At 44.3% G+C, this 17,454-nt stretch overlaps 1 protein-coding gene across 4 annotated transcripts in view; it reads right to left on the reverse strand.

Moving 5' to 3' along the window:
• The window catches only part of MEIS3 (Meis homeobox 3), a 308,873-nt gene that overhangs the window by 145,403 nt on the left and 146,016 nt on the right, over positions 1 to 17,454 (reverse strand). The window lies entirely within an intron of this gene.

Below are 17,454 nucleotides of genomic sequence, written 5' to 3' on the forward strand. Positions count from 1 at the left end.
CTTCATGTATCCAGGGCCTAGACTGTGCAGGGATTTGAATGTCAGCAGTCCAATCTTGAAGAGTATTCTCCATTCTACTGGTAGCCAGTGCAGTGAGCGAAGGATCGGTGTAATATGACAGTGGCGAGGCTGGTTTGTTAGCAATCTGGCAGCAGAATTCTGCACTAATTGCAGGCGACGCAGGTCCTTTTTGGGGAGGCCAACATAAAGGGCATTGCAGTAGTCCAGACGTGATGTGATGAAGGCGTGGACTAGGGTTGAAAGATCCTCTGGGGGAATCAGATGTTTAATCTTTGCAATGTTCTTCAGATGAAAGAAGGAGGATTTAACTACAGATGAAATTTGGTTTCTGAAACTCAATTCCCCATCGATTAGTACGCCAAGGCTGCGCACAAAGTTGGAGCTGTTTATGTCTGAATTCCCAATCCTGATTGGTGTTGCTTTAGGATAGAGCTGTTTTGATGGCGGGCACTGGCTTTGGACAAACAGGACCTCAGTTTTGTCAGCATTCAGTTTCAACCAGTTATCATTCATCCATGCCTGTAGCTCAGCTAAGCAAGAGTTTATTTTTGGGGTAGGGTCTGTTCCACCAGGTTTGAAGGACAGGTATAGCTGTGTGTCATCGGCGTAGCAGTGGTACGTCAGGCCATGTCGTTGGATAAGTGTGCCGAGTGGCAACATGTAGATTGCAAACAGCAGAGGGGATAGGATTGATCCTTGTGGCACTCCGAATTGTAGAGGTGCAGGTTTGGACATTATGGGTCCTAGGGATACTCTCTGTGTTCTGTCAGTCAGGAATGATCTGAACCACTGGAGGACTGATCCACTGATGCCACAGTACTCCTGCAGTCTGTTAAGCAGGATTTCATGGTCAACTGTATCAAAAGCCGCTGAGAGATCCAACAGGATTAGGATGGAGCATTCCCCTCTGTCCCTTGCCATGAGCAGATCGTTGCAGACTTGGATGAGGGCTGTTTCACAGCTGTGGTGTTTCTTAAAGCCAGATTGTAGAGGGTCCAGGATGTTGTTTACTGACAGCCTGGTTTCAAGTTGCAGATAGACAGCCTTTTCAATAACTTTACCTAAGAAGGGGAGGTTGGAGACAGGTCTGTAGCTGCTCATAGCATCTGGATCCATGGAAGTTTTTTTAAGAAGGGGCTTGATGATTCCTTCTTTTAGAGAGGTAGGAAACCTCCCTGCTTGTAGAGAGCAATATACTATTTTGTGAAATGCTGGACCAAGCAGGTCAGGGCATTTCAGCATATGTTTAGTTGGTCCAGGGTCCAGGTCGCAGGTTGTCTGGCGGAGGCGACGGAGGATGTCTGAGATCTCTTCCTCACTAATACTTTTGAAGTCAGTCCAGGGTGTTAGGTTGTTTTTGCAGCTATTTCCATTAGTTGCATGAGTCTTGGGTGCTGTGGACTGAATGAGAGACCGAATAGAAGATACTTTGTCAGCAAAGTAGCACGCAAATTTCTCACATAGCTCCTTTGAGGGAGTTATAGTAGGTTTTAGACAGGATGGATTACATAGTCTATCATAAAGAGGCCCATCCTTTAGATCAGGTGATTTTGTAGATACACTTTTTATGGGTGTGAAAATTATGATGGCCACACTGATGTATACATCAGAGTAATCACAGGTATTTGTTAGAGTCAAGCAATTCACGTTAAAATATTAAAAATATATATAGATGATTACATAAGGATAGTTTTCTTTAAAGAAGAACTCCAATGAAAATAATGTAATAAAAAAGTGCTTCATTTTTACAATAATTATGTATAAATGATTTAGTCAGTGTTTGCCTATTGTAAAATCTTTTAAATTCCTGATTTACATTCAGACATTTATTACATGGTGACATTTTTACTGTTGGCAGGTGATGTAGCTGCTGCATATGCTTTTTTGGCAGTGGGAAACCGCTGTAGACAGCTATTCCCCACAATGCAACAAGGTTCACAGACAGGAAACTGCCAGGAGTACCACGGTCCTCAGAGTTTCTTGTGGGAGGGGTTTCACCACAATATCAGTCATACAGCACCACCTGGTGGTCTGTTTGTGAAAAGGAATAGATTTCTCATGTAAAAGGGGATATCAGCTACTGATTGGGATAAAGTTCAATTCTTGGTCGGAGTTTCTCTTTAAGCAAAAACAAACATGTCAGAAACTCACAAATGGAGAGGGTGTGCTCTGGATCTCATAGGCCTTCCTGGTCCTCTCTCTGTGTTTTCATTCCCCATGCTGTCTGCTGCTCAAATTTGCCACCTCCCAGGAGCCCTTGGAAGGATCCAGAAGCACTCATGTCTTCTGAAGACAGGTGGCTCCATACTGCGCACTCGAGCATGTGCAGTACGGAGCAGTTCAATTCGGAAACACCCAGAAAGGCTTACGAAGCCTTCCGAGGATCCCCGAAGACATATTCAACCAGTTGGGTGAATAGTTTCCAGGTGTGTGTGTGAGTGTGTGTGTGTGTATGTGTGTCTGTGGGGGGGGGGGGAATAGGAGCAGCTGACAGTTGACCAAGGACACGGAGAGAGGACTGGGAAGGCTCTATGGCAGTGGTTATCAAACTGGGTGCCGCAGCACCCTGGTGTGCCTCGGGCACCTTTCAGGGGTGCCTCGGCATGCATCCCCATCCTTTATGCAAAACCATCAGGTAATGCAAGTGCACATTGATATACAATGTGGCTGCATTACCTGCTAGTTAACCTTTAGTCCCTGCAACCATGGTTGAAATTGAACATGAGGAATTGCGGTGCCTAATAAGCATCACTAGCTACTTGGAGTGAGTCATCGCCTGCTAAGGGTCATAACGGCATTTCTGTCGTCGTTTTTTACTTTAGTTACTTTAAAGGACGACTGTAGTGAGAAGACTATGGAGGCTACCGTATTTATTTTCTTTTAACCAATACCAGTTGCCTGGCAGCCCTGCTATTTGGCTGCAGTAGTGTCTGAATATCACCAGAAAGAAGCATGCAGGTAATCTTAAAATCAGAAACAACTCATCTGCTGCATGCTTGTTCAGGTTTTATGGCTAAAAGTATTAGAGGCAGAGGATCAGCAGGATAGCCAGGCAACTGGTATTACCTATGTACACGGTTTATAGAGCTTTTATTACAGGCAATCTACAGTGCCTTGTACAGGTTTTATTAGGCTTTTACTAATGGGTATCTAGAGTGGTTTAGGGCACTAGTCTATTTTAGGGGACCCAGCAAGAAATCTCATTGGAAAATTCTGCAAATGTGACTAGTGGGCAACTGCTCAATAGATAGTGTGGGCATAGTTTACTACAACCTATTTGGCCAATCACAACGATTCATGCTGTAAAGCATACTGTGATTGGAGAACTGTTCCCTATAAGATGTCCTGACGGGTCCCCTAAACTAGACTAGTGCTGTTTAATATTCTTCACAAAAACCAAATTCTTGGTTACCTCTTAAGAGATTATGACATTTTACATATGTTTATTTCACATTTAACATTAAGAGCCAACAGGTGGCCCTCCTAAGAAGCAACAATCCTAACAGAACTGCTTAAAAGCCTGATGAGGGATCGAATTAGCTGCCAATACAGATTAAACTGGAATTGGACGTGCACGGTTTCCTGCAGTCTCACCCAAGTTCAAACTGGCTACGTGGATTTCTCATTTTTTAATTCTATCGTGCTTTGCAGAATTGTCTATTAAATCGAGTCTTAGGAAGCCTGCCTCCATGCACTCAGAGCCTGAGAAGGCTTATTATTACTCCCCATTGCCTCCCACCACCTAAGGATGTGTCATACAATACAATAACTTTTCTATAGCGCTTTTCTCCCATAGGACTCAAAGTGCTTAGGCTCTCTCAGATTCAGTAATTGGTAGTAGGATGAAGTATTCACACAACAAAAGTTATAATTCTGCAAATGCCAAACTGAACAGGTGGGTTTTCAGTCTGGATTTAAACACGTCCAGGGATAGAGCTGTCCTGATCTGTTGAGGTAAGGAGTTCCAAAACGTAGGGGCAGCATGACAGAAGGCTCTGGGACCAAAAGTTTCCAAGTGGACTCTGGGTATGACTAGATTATTAGAAGCTGTGGATCTGAGAGTGCCGGGATTGCTACGCAGCTGCAACATATCTTTCATGTATCCAGGGCCCAGATTTTTCAGGGATTTAAATGTCAGTAGGCGGATCTTGAATAGGACCCTCCATTCTATAGGTAGTCAGTGAAGGGAGTGCAGGACTGGCGTTATGTGGCAGTGACGAGGTTGGTTGGTTAGCAGTCTGGCAGCAGTATTCTGTATCAGCTGTAGGCGGTACAAGACCTTTTTTGGAAGGCCAGTGTAGAGAGCATTACAGTAGTCCAGTCGGGATGTAATGAAGGCATGGACTAAGGTTGGCAAATTTTCTGGGGGGGATGAGGTGATTTTTGCAATGTTCTTCAGGTGAAAATAGGATGATTTCACCACAGCAGAGATTTGAGTTCTGAAGTTTAAATCCCAATCAATTAGAACTCCCAGGCTACGCACATGATCAGAGCTGCGTAGATCCGTGCCTCCTATTCCCAGTGGTGAAGACTGCAAGTTAAGTTGTTTTGTTGTCATGCGCTGCCCTCCGATAAGAAGGACTTTAGTTTTGTCTGCATTCAGTTTCAGCCAGTTGTCATTCATCCACTGCTGTAGATCACGTAAGCAGGCGTTTAGTTGGGTTTGTCACACCAGGCTTGAAGGAAAGATATAGTTGGCTGTCGTCTGCATAGCAGTGGTATGTCAGGCCATGTTTTTGGATTAGTTTTCCAAGCGGTAACATGTAAATCGTGAAAAGCAGAGGAGAGAGGATTGAGCCCTGGGGCACCCCATACTTAAGTGGTACAGGGGTGGACAGGAAGGGCCCCATAGACACTTTATGGGTTCTGCCACTCAAGAAGGATTGGAACCACTGAAGAACTATGCCATCAATGCCGCAGTATTCCTGTAGCCTGTTTATCAAGATGTCATGGTCAACTGTATCAAAGGCTGCAGAAAGGTCTAGCAGTATGAGGATCGAGCACTCTCCTCTGTCTCTTGCCATGAGCAGGTGGTTGCATATTTGGATGAGGGCAGTTTCCGTGCTGTGGTGTTTCCTTTAGCCAGACTGGAATGGGTCATAACTGTTTTGTAGGATTTTGGCTTCTAGCTGGAGGTATACAGCTTTTTCAATAATCTTACCCAGAAAGGGAAGGTTAAAGTCAAGTCTGTAGCTGGTCATTGCATCTGGGTCCAGGGAGGATTTTTTGAGGAGAGGCCTGATGATTGCTTCCTTCAGTAAAGCAGGAAATATCCCTGATTGTAAGGAACAGTCTACCATTGCTAGATCAGCTGGAACTGGTTCCATGTCCAATACTCTGTTGTGGTGATCCACTGGAGGTGTTTTTACACTGTCTGTGGGGTGAAAACATGCCATATCTTTAATCAGGTCACAAATGTGTGAACAGGCTCATAGGTCTGTTACAGAAAACCATGCTGAACGGGTTGTGACTTGGCGCCTACATTCATTCAGGAGGCCACCATAATGCCCCTCTAGTATCTGTGTAAATGCAACATGCTAGATGACATCTTCATCTCTGGCATGCTACAAGGCTGAAGTACTCAAGTACCCAAGCACATTTGTGAGTGGTGGGAGCAGTGTCCAACCGGTGGCCAGAAATGTGCCCCTCCTAGACCCATTCCAATTTGCGTACAGGGAAAACAGGTCCACCGATGACGCCATCAATATCTGCCTGGAGCTCATCAGCAACCACCTGGACAGGCCAGACTCGTATGCCAGAGTCCTCCTCCTGGACTTCAATTCGGCATTTAACACCATCTGTCCATGCAGACTTCAGGAGGGTCTAGCTACACTCGGTGTCCATTCCAGCCTACACCTTTGGATCACGGACTTCCTATCCCACAGGTCACAATCTGTCAAGCTGGGTGACATTTCCTCCCAACCACGGACCACGAACATGGGGGCTCCACAAGGCTGCGTCCTGTCTCCAATTCTGTTCTCCTTCTACACCAACAACTGCAGATCCACAGCAGACTCTGTCAAGGTTATCAATTTTGCAGATAACACCACTATCGTTGGCCTTATCACCAAGGAAGACGAGAGTGCCTATCGTCAGCAGGTAGACAGTATCTGCCACTGATGCAGGGAGAACAGGTTGGTCCTTAACGCAGCTAAAACTGTGGAGATGATTATCGACTTCAGGAAGCATGCCTCTTCTCCACCACCAATCCACATTGACGGAACTGAAGTGGCAATAGTTCCCTGCGTCCGCCTCCTGGGCACCACCATCTCAAACGACCTCAGGTGGAAGGCTAACACCAGCTCCACCGTGGCAAAGGCCCAGAAAAGACTCTTCTTTCTCCGTCAGCTGAAAAAGTTTGGCATGCCCCAGCATGTCCTCACAAGATTCTACTCTGCCACCACAAAATCTATCCTCTGCTCTTCCATCCTGGTCTGGCACGCTGGTTCCTCCGCCAGCGACAGACAAAAACTCCAGAGGGTCATTAGATCAGCAGAGAGAATCATCGGGAAACCCCTCCCTCCACTTGATCTACTCTACAACTCGAGACTACACACGAGGGCGCTGAAGATGGCCATGGACCCCTCACATCCTGGCCACTGCTACTTCAGTCGCCTGCGGTCAGGGCAAAGATTCCGGGTCATCTCCACCAGGACCACGAGGCACAGGAACTCTTTTTACCCTTCAGCAGTCAATCTCCTGACCTCCACCCACGTCTCACCTCCACCCCATCCTTCATAGACTCACAGACGTGCTTGGAACTTATGGGCCGAGCCCTCATAGCCTGCCTCCACTATCTGTTGTATCTTGTTAAATGCTTATCATGTATGTCTCTTGTTTTAGTTCACTATTATGCTGGGAATACACGGTTCGTTTTTGCCTTCGTTTAAACCTTCGATTCGTTCGGTAAACGAATCGAGTGTTGAAAACGTATGTGAAAATAGTCATAATCTCATTATAGTTTCGATTAATAGACCCCAAAAACGAACGACTAGTGATCGAACATGTTTGATATTATCTCTCTTTATCCATCTAATCGAGCCATTGGTAGGCTTGATGGCTGTTCAGATCGATTATATATTCGTTTATGCTAGTCCATCCCTGTAAAAAGGGATTTTCGTTTCGTTTCTTTGCAGCCTTCGATCATTGGAAAAACGAAACCATCAGAATCGAAAAAAAACAACGAAACCGTGGGTGGTGATATTAACCGTATGACCGATTATTTTGGGATCGAAAAGGACAAAAGGCACAATCGAAACGAAGGTTTAAACGAAGGCAAAAACGAACCGTGTATTCCCAGCATTATTCATGTCCTTGTAGATGTTGAGCTCTGTAATGTGCCAAACCCAATTCCAGGTGTGATCCTGTCATGCTTGGCGAAATAAATGATTCTGATTCTGAAAGTGCAGTCAAGAGGGCTGTGGGGAATGCCCTCTATAGAACTTCATCCTGGCAACAGACAGGAGGAGCCCTGGAAGGAATCAATTTTATTAGGCAAGTATGACATTCCTTATATAGGTTTTAGGCATTTTACCTATAAACATCCTGCACACTTACTAAAAACACATAAAACCTTCAGAAAAAAAACCTCATACTTGCCTTGCAAATGGCAGGACACATTTAAAGTGGTGGTTATGTCCAAATAAGCTTACACGCCAAGGCAATAGGGGGCAAAAGGAGTTGGAAAGCTATAGTGCTGTGACTAGGTGGGAGAGAATGCGGTCAGGCTGGGGCTTTGGAAGGGTGGTATGTCATAGGTCAGACTAAAGGTTTGCCTAAAGAGAGGAGTTTTGAGGTTATGTTCAAAAATTACTGTATATGCAAACGTTTACTCGAGTATAGGTTCCCTTTAACAATGTAGTTGCGAAGCAAATTTTAACACACATGAAACTGAACATACAGTATGCTTGTTCTACTGTAAGCTGCCTTTAGGAATTCAACATTTTATAGTCAAAAGTATAAAAAACAAAGTCTTGTAAAAGTAATACCTTTTAATGGCTAACTGATAAAGTTAAATAATGCAAGCTTTCTGGGATCTAGTCCCCTTCTTCAGGCATATTTCTAGATGTTAGCTGTAGTAAAACACTGATGCAGGGAAGCTGCATGAAGATGGCAGTTGTACTGGTTGCTGTTTAGCAGTTAGATGTCAGGTGATCAGCAGGCTGGAGCCAGTGAGCTTATGCAAGCAAACATGAAATCTAGCAGGTTTCTGAAGATAGTGAAGCCAAGTCAATCATGTTACATAAGGAGTCATGAATCCCATTCCACAATTTAAACCTTCTGTTAATGTCTTGAACATTTTCATAAATTTGTACTCAGAAATCTTTCTTGCTTGTTCATTTTTGAAGTTACCCTTAAGAATAAGTACTTTTAGATCTTGCATGCTGTGTCCTGGTTCGCAGAAGTGTTGGCCCACTGGTGTGTCCATTTTACCCTCATTAATTTTAAAGCGGTGATGGTTATATAGGTGATATAGGAGATATGATGGTGATATAGGAGAAACAGGACAAAAACTGCGCACAAGAATGAACCATCACCGCTTTAAAATTAATCTCTCCAGCTAGAGATCATGGGGCCCAATAGCAAAACATTTTCATGGGGCCCTCAGACGTAGGCACTTTTTAGCAATGTCAGCTGCCCATATCCTATGTATAATTGGCAGTTTACATTCTTGTGCAATCTGCACTTCATGTAGTCCATGAGCAGTGAAAGGGTGGAGGAACACAAGAACATTAATAGTAAATACATCAAGTATCACTTGGGCCTCTAGCAATGCACCCTTCCCCACCTCCTGCAGCCTCCAAGATGACTTCCAGTACCCATCCCACCACACTCCCAACCACACAAAATCATTAGGTGTCCATCAATCATTTCAGAATCATGTTTATTTCGCCAAGTATAACAAGAGTTGTACCCGGAATTGATTTTGGCACAACAGGGTCAGTGGTGAAACAGTAGCAGAATGGTAGCATTTAGCATACAGTAGATACATACAATGCATACAGCTACTTACAGTGGTACATACAGTAAATGTACAAGGCATAGAATATAGCATAGATGGAAGAACCTTACAGATACACCCAGGAGAAGGACTGGAGGGGGTAATCTGCTGCCATATGTGGCACTCAAAACGCTTCTGCAGCTTTTGCTGTCCACATGTCCCCAAAAGCATTGTTGGGGGGCTCATTGTTCCGCTCCTCCTCTCCCTTACAAATCCACATTGGGGCCTTACCTATTCCAGGCACTGTCCCCACGACGCCTCTCTTCCTCATTCCCTGCAGACATGTATGGGGTCATTATAGCTGGAGGGAGGGGACACACACCTTGAGGGCCCCTACAGGCTTTGGGGCTAAGGGGAAATTGCCCCATTTGCCTCTACATAAGCACCACCCTGTGAACAAGCACACATCAGATCAGGTGTTTCTGACATTGTTAGAGCTGATTGAATTAGCTCCATACTTGTTACTGGTGTTATTCAGACACTACTGCAGCCAAATACATCAGTTGTCCCCTTTTTGCTGCGTGTGCGCTCCATTACACTGAGCAGGGGACAGCGTGCTTCTGAGCCTGGCACTATGCGTCGGCCAGAAGCGAAGGGGGAAGGACATACTGCGCACACAGGGCGCAGTATGTCCCGGGTAAAGTTCAGTAAAGTCGCCGGACACCGGCATGGATAATCTAAGAACGGCGGCAGACGGAGGGGGGCTGGAGGAAATGCAAGTATGCGCTCATTACCCCCTACACAGTGCGGCAATCAATTTTACCACAACCGTTCAGTTGTCGTATCCTTTAAATAATATACATAAGACATGCACACCATGAGATCATTTGCAAAAAGTCAAAAATTTATATTGAGACAAATCGATCACTAAACATATGAGTAATAATGTACAAGCAATATTTACAAAGAGCAAAAAGTGAACTACATAGTCCAGCAACTATACAATATATGACATGTAACGAGCAATAGTGTATACAAGCTGCAGTAGCATATGGAGGCAGGATTCAAGCTGATCTCATGGTGTGCGTGTCTTATGTGCATTATTTAAGGCTCTAGTTGTGATGCTGCACCCAACACTTATCATATTGTCTGTTAATTATCGTTCCTTTAAGGTGTGCATCCTCATGTGTTTCTATTTAGCCTAAATATTGTTCTCACTTCAGTTGTCCTTTAACCAGTATTCCTCCATGTTGCAGATTTTAAAGAGAAACGCCGACCAAGAATTGAACTTTATCCCAATCAGTAGGTGATACCCCCTTTTACTTGAGAAATCTATTCCTTTTCACAAACAGACCATCGGGGGGCGCTGTATGGCTGATATTGTGGTGAAACCCCTCCCACAAGAAACTCTGAGGACCATGGTACTCCTGGCAGTTTCCTGTCTGTGAACCTTGTTGCATTGTGAGAAATAGCTGTTTACAGCCGTTTCCAACTGCCAAAAAAAGCATGCAGCAGCTACATCACCTGCCAACAGTAAAAATGTCACCATGTAATAAATGTCAGAATGTAAATCAGGGATTTAAAAGATTTTACAATGGGCAAACACTAACTAAATCATTTATACATAATTATTGTAAAAATAAAGCACTTTTTTATTACATTATTTTCCCTGGAGTTGCTCTTTAAAGCAGTTGCTGTGTTACTGCAGGCAGCTCTTGGTTCCCTTCCATAGGACAGTACAAGCAGGTAGGCCAGAACAATCAGCAATGATCATCAAAGCGCCTGCAGTGATTGACTCAAGTTCAAATCCTGGCCAGGACTATATTGCTGTAATACACTACAAGTGGGGAACACAGCGACAGGAAATCAGCTGAGAACCAGTGTTTTTTAATCTGATATTAACTGGCAAGCTTACATGTGTTATAACAGATCATAGTTGCTAGAAGGTTCGTGACATAGCTGTAATCCATTTGCTGCCATGTGCTGCACCTGCAGAACAAAATCTTTGTAATAAATAGGTTCAATCTCTTTCACTGAAGGTGCTCCACATAACTACAATTTCATTTTAGCATTTTTAATCACCTTTTAGTGAGCCCTCACTATAAACTGATATGACATACGTAAAAACTGCTAATGTTTGCCACTCAATGATAGTCAATTTTTAAAACAATCAGACTGAGCGCTCCACTGAGGGAGAGTTAGTTAATGACATAAGCTGTTAAATCTACTTTACAAAGTATTGTGTAAAATCTGTCAGCAATATATACATATACAGACAGCTGCATGTCTGATTTATTCATTTATTTAATATTGCGTACCCATTGAAGTTGCTATTATATATTTATTAGATAGTGGTAGAATATTTTGTGGTGCTTTATGACTGTAGAACTGCTTTCTTTGTAAGTTTATTGTTCAATAAGCTTGAGTAAACAAAAAAAACCCACACATACTGCACACTGTTACATGATATGATCCGTGCTAGCACAAATAGTGCAAAGTCAGATTGTACATGCAAGGGGGTACATAGAAATGGCAGGACACATTTAAAGTGGTGTTTATGTCCAAATGAGCATACACACTTAGGCAATAGCGGGTAAAAGGAGTTGGTAAGCTATAGTGCTGTGACTAGGTGGGAGAGAATGCGGTCAGGCTGGGGCTTTGGAAGGGTAGTATGTCATAGGTCAGACTAAAGGTTTTGAGGTTATGTTCAAGAATTACTGTATATGCAATGAAAAGTGTTAAATGCATTGTGGAAGGAAGTTCCACAGGCTAGTAGAGTGTCGTGAGAAGTCCTGGATGTGGGTGTGGGAGGAAATGACTACAGAAGACAAGAGGAGGAGTTTGTTTCTAGAGTGGAGATTATGTTTTGTCTGGTATCTGGGGACAAGTCCAGTAATGTGTGAAGGAGTTATATTATAAAGAGCATTGTAGTGATTAGATTGTGAGCCCATCTGAGGGACAAGTTACTGACCAGACTATGTGAAGTGCTGCAGGAACTGTCATCACTAGAACTACAAAATGAATAGATAACTGAATAAAAATTGAAGGTTAGTGTCAGAAGTCTGGATTATATTATTTGTGTGGTAGGGAGCTAGGGAAGTGAATGGCAGAGGGGAGAAGCATTTGGGAAGCAGGAAAAGAGGAGGGAGAGTTCTGCAGCAAAATTTAGAATGCTTTGGAAAGGTGCCAATCTGTACCCTGGTAAACGCTATTTACCCTTTTAATGTAAATACAAAGTTTAATACATTAAAACGGTAAATAGCGTTTTATGATATATTTATCAGTGGAACGGAGCGCCATTTTTAAATACTGTTCAAATACTAGGCAGCGGGGGTCGGGGGGGCAGTGGGACGCTGGTAAGGCAACGGGGGTCGGGGGGAGAGGCAGCGGGACACTGGCGTTAGGCTGGATGCAGGACCACAGCAATCTAAGTGAAGGAGCGACTGCCGACCAGGACAAGGTAATGTATACATATGCATACATCCTCCCTGCCTAAAACCAGTGTCCCGCTGCCTCTCCCCCCAACCCCGCTGTCTTAACTCTAGCCCCCCTGCATGTGCCATCTTTTAGCCCTTATAATGCTAATTGGTTTGACAAAACCATCATGGATCTAAAAAAGAAAGGGCGCAGACTTGAAAGACAGTGGCGTAAATCAGGGTCTGAGGAGCACAAATCTAGCCTAATTCAACACCTCAGACAATACCAACAAGCAATAACCAAGAAAAAAATCAGACTTTATCTCGCACAAAATATCTACAGCCAACAACAGAGCTGGTCAACTCTTCCACACAGTGGAATCACTCTGCAATCCTTCCTGCCTAAAAGCCCCAACCACATTCTCCAGGGAAAGGTGTGAAGAATTCTCTGCCTTCTTCACAAACAAGGTGTCTACCATCCGTGCCAGCATTACACCAACATCAATGGACCACTGGACTTTGCATCTGCCTACTACCGTACCACCATGGCAAGTCTTTGACACTCTGAGTGAAGAAGACTTTGAAATTCTCATTCAAAGTCTCCGCCCCACTACCTGCGACCTGGATCCTGGCCCAACTGGATCCTTAATGCAGTGCCCAGAGCTGATCAGGCCAGCACTTCACAAAATCACTCAGTGCTCCTTGCAAAGTGGACTTTTCCCAGAAGAACTAAAGAAAGCAATCATAAAACCCCTCTTGATGAAACCATCACTAGATCCTGATTCTGTAACCAACTACAGACCTGTTGCGAACCTACCATTCCTATCAAAAGTTATCGAGAAAGTAGTCGCCAACCAGCTGGAAGCCAGGCTTACAGATAACATCTTTGATACTTTTCAGTCAGGATTCAGGAAAAGGCACAGCACTGAAACAGCATTAGTCCGAGTAATGAATGATCTACTTACTGCAAGGGACAAGGGTGATTGCTCAATTTTGATTCTTCTTGACTTGTCTGCAGCATTTGATACTGTGGATCATGAAATACTAATCCAGCGACTGAAGAATTACTGTGGCCTAAGGGGTACTGTTCTTAGCTGGTTTCAGACCTTCCTATCTGGCAGGACACAGCAAGTATGTCTGGGCACACACTACTCTAATCCAGTGCCACTTCCCTATGGAGTTCCACAGGGTCCTGTACTATCACCATTACTCTTTGCAGTCTACATGCTCCCACTGGGCAAAATAAACCAGAACTATGGCCTAGGACACCATTGTTCTGCAGATGACACACAACTGTATCTGTCCTTCAAGCCTGGCACCCGAGACCCATCAGCATCCATAAATGCGTGTCTAGTGGATTTACAAAATTGGATGAACACCAGCTGGCTGAGGCTGAACTCTGACAAAACAGAGGTGTTGGTGGTAGGTGGTCCACACATGATGGATAAAGTTCAAAACGCTCACCACCTCAAACTAGCAATTGGGGGAGATACTGTACAGTATAAAGACTCTGTGCGAAACCTTGGGGTGATCCTGGATGGAAATCTAAAACTCAAACAGCAGATATCAGCTGTCGTCAAGTCTTCCTTCTTCCATCTAAGAAATATAGCGAAAATCAAACACCTTATCCCAGCTGAAGACCTACCTGCCCTGGTTCACGCATTTGTATCCTCCCGCCTAGACTACTGCAACGCCCTGTTCATCGGATCTACAGAAAAGGTTCTGCGCCCCTTACAGCTAGTACAGAATGCTGCAGCCAGACTCCTAGCCAATGCCCCCCGCAGCTCACACATCACCCCAGTACTGCAAACTCTTCACTGGTTGCCAGTAAAATGGAGAATCAATTTTAAGATCTGCCTGCTGACATTCAAGGCTCTACACCACATGGGACCTAAATACATAGCGGATCTATTGGAACTTTATGCCCCTCCACGCACCCTCCGCTCTGCCAACAAGATGAAACTGATTATTCCCAGGATACACTTAACATTTGGTGCTCAGGCCTTTTCCTACGCAGCCCCTACTCTATGGAACTCACTTCCACAATCAGTACGAGAGGCTCCCTCTCTGGACAGCTTTAAAAAAAGGCTAAAAACTCACCTCTTTTCCCTAGCCTTTGAGACTGCATAATGCAGGGTCACAGCGCTTTGAGTCCCCAGGGAGAAAAGCGCTATATAAATATTATTGTTATTGTTATTGTTATTTAGCGTTATAAGTGTAAGTCATCCTGCATGTGCCATTTATAACGCTAAATAGTGTTATATAATATCAGTCAATGCAGCGCCATTTTTACCTGTCTCATGGTAGACTACTTAGGAAGGTTTAAGGAGTGTCTTGCAGTAATGCATCTGTGTTATGAGGAGAGCATCAACTACCATTTTTGTTGTGTCCTGTGTAAGAAAAGTAGGTATGCAGATGTTTTTTAAAGAGGAACTTTAACCAAGGATTGAACTTCATCCCAATCAGTAGCCGATACCCCCTTCCTCCCTGAGAAATCTTTACCTTTTCTTTAATAGACCATCGGGGGAGGGGGGGGGGGCCTGTGTAGCTGATATTGTTGTGAAACTGCCCCCACAGTGTTGTGTCATGGCCATTGGAGTCTGTCTGAACCTCATTGCATTGTGGGGAATAACAGCTTTTTCCGACTGCCAAGCAAGCAATATCTCCCTCTGTGCATAGTGGCATATCTAGGTAAGATGGCGCTCATGTCAAACACTAACCTTCCTGGGCAGAGCAGTCTCTCCCCACAATCCAGACACATGCACACAGAAATACCACAATTCAATAGCCACTATGACCCCCCCCCCCCCCCATACATAAATAAAAAGGAACCTTAACTCTGAAATGAAAAAAAAAGTTTCACTTACCTGGGGCTTTCCCAAGCTCCCTGCAGCCGTCCTGTGCCCTCGCAGCTCCTCAGTTGTCCTCCAGTCCCCCGCTGTGGCTTAGTTTCTTTTCGGCCGACTGCCAGTCGGCTCCCGGCAACGCGTCCTCTTCCTCGCCTTCCCCGCTGTGAAGTGCATCATGCAGGTGTACTTCGTCTGCACATGACGCACTTCACAGCGGGGAAGGCGAAGAAATGGACGCATGGCCGGGAGCCGACTGGTAGTCAGCCGAAAACGAAATTAAGCTGCAGCAGGGGACCGGAGGACACAGGACGGCTGCAGGGAGCTTGGGAAAGCCCCAGGTAAGTGAAAAAAAATTTCATCTCAGAGTTAAGGTTCCCTTTAAGTAGCCACAGAATTTTTCTTGTCTGCCAGTAGTAAAGATGATTCCTCAAATGCTGATTGTGGATCAAAAAACATGAATGAATAGAGCCAGTGAGGATTTCTTATGTATTGGTTTTATGATTACATGTATGAATGAGAACAAGACGATACCAGTGGAAAGAGAGAGATCAAAAAGAGAAGTCAGGGCCAGGTAAGGAGAACCCAATCCATAGCCCTTAGGTGTGCTATAACATTGGTTTGGGATGTAGGCTTGGCTTTTCAGGAACATAAAAGGATAATCTGCATATTCACTAAATGTCCTGAACTGAAACATTACGGGGACAACCTCAGCATCATCTTTATTCGCCGAGTACTCCATTAATGTTCCCCTCAGGTCCTTCACCACAGTTATCCTATGTAATGTGGAATGTATAGGATGTGACTACTCTGTGTATCTCTACTGTATGTTGTTACTGTACTATCGAGGACCCTGTATGTGTCAAAAATAATGGCGGGTATAACCCCTGTTGTACTTGGCGAAATAAAATTATTCCGATTCTGACGTTCCTGGAATTGGTTGTGGTACACATGGCAGTGGCAGGAGAACATGAGACAGACATAGCAATGGGAAAAAAGTACCTTGATAAAGGCGAAGGGGGCACTAAGAACTCAGAACAGAGGAACAAGCACTACCCATGAGGGCTTGGAAGTTCAGAGTGGGCATCTGGAGAACTGTGCTGACCACGGTCTAGACTAGAGGACCCCAGGCAAGCAAGAGTTCATCAGGCGGACTGCATGGGAGATGAAGGTGTTCCTGCGCCTCGTGGTTCTGGAGGGGATGACTCTGAAGTGGCGGCATAATGGGAGGGGCTCAAAGAAGTGGCTACTTGGGTAGGATCGGTCGTGAAAAATCCTGGTGGCTCTCGTTTTCATTCTGGCAATGTGGAGGTCATGTGGTGGTAGAGGCGTTCCAATGATGTTTTCTGCAGCAATAATTACTCCCTGGTGTTTATAATCATCGCTGGTGGTTGCCATTGCATACCAGACAATGGCCTCAATTCACTAAGCTTATCTCCTGTCTTTAATAACTCTTCTAGAGTTGTTACCATGGTGATAAAGCATGTAGTATTCAGGAAACATTTTACCTCAGGCAAACCTAAAGTTAACTCTTCTGTCTTTAAGTTAACTCTCCAATCCTTAAAATAACTCCAGAGTTAAAGACAGGCGTGTGAAAATAACTACAGAGGAGGTAAATTAACTACAGAGGGTAAATTAACTACAGAGGAGGTAAAATAACTACAGAGGAGGTAACTTAAGGAATGAAGAGATAAGATTACTCTCTCACTGTGTGGAGGGAAGTTTTCTCTTGCCTTATTATCTCCAGCATAATCTTAGTAAATTGAGGCCAATGACTTCTTGCTCTAACAAAGCTAAAACTTGAAAACATCTTCTACTTTAATAAAAGAAGCAAAACCCTAGTCTCCATTCATTCATTCCAGCCAGGGTACAATCTGCAAAGAGTTTGCATATTTTCCGCGTCTGTGTGGGTTTCCTCCATGCACTCCAGTTTCCTCCCCCATACCCAAAACATACAAAATAAGTTAACTGGCTTCCCCTTAAATTGACCCTACACGATGATGGTCTATGGTAAGGATTAGATTGTGAGCTCTTCTGAGGGACAGAGACTATATACGGTATTCTGTAAAGTGCCATGTAAGTCAGTGCTATATACAGTGGGTTGCAAGAGTATTCGGCCCCCTTGAAGTTTTCCACATTTTGTCACATTACTGCCGCAAACATGCATCAATTTTATTGGAATTGCGCGTGAAAGTCCAATACAAAGTGGTGTACATGTGAGAAGTGGATC

The sequence above is a fragment of the Hyperolius riggenbachi genome, chromosome 8 (assembly GCF_040937935.1).
Source record: "Hyperolius riggenbachi isolate aHypRig1 chromosome 8, aHypRig1.pri, whole genome shotgun sequence".
NCBI lineage: Eukaryota > Metazoa > Chordata > Amphibia > Anura > Hyperoliidae > Hyperolius > Hyperolius riggenbachi.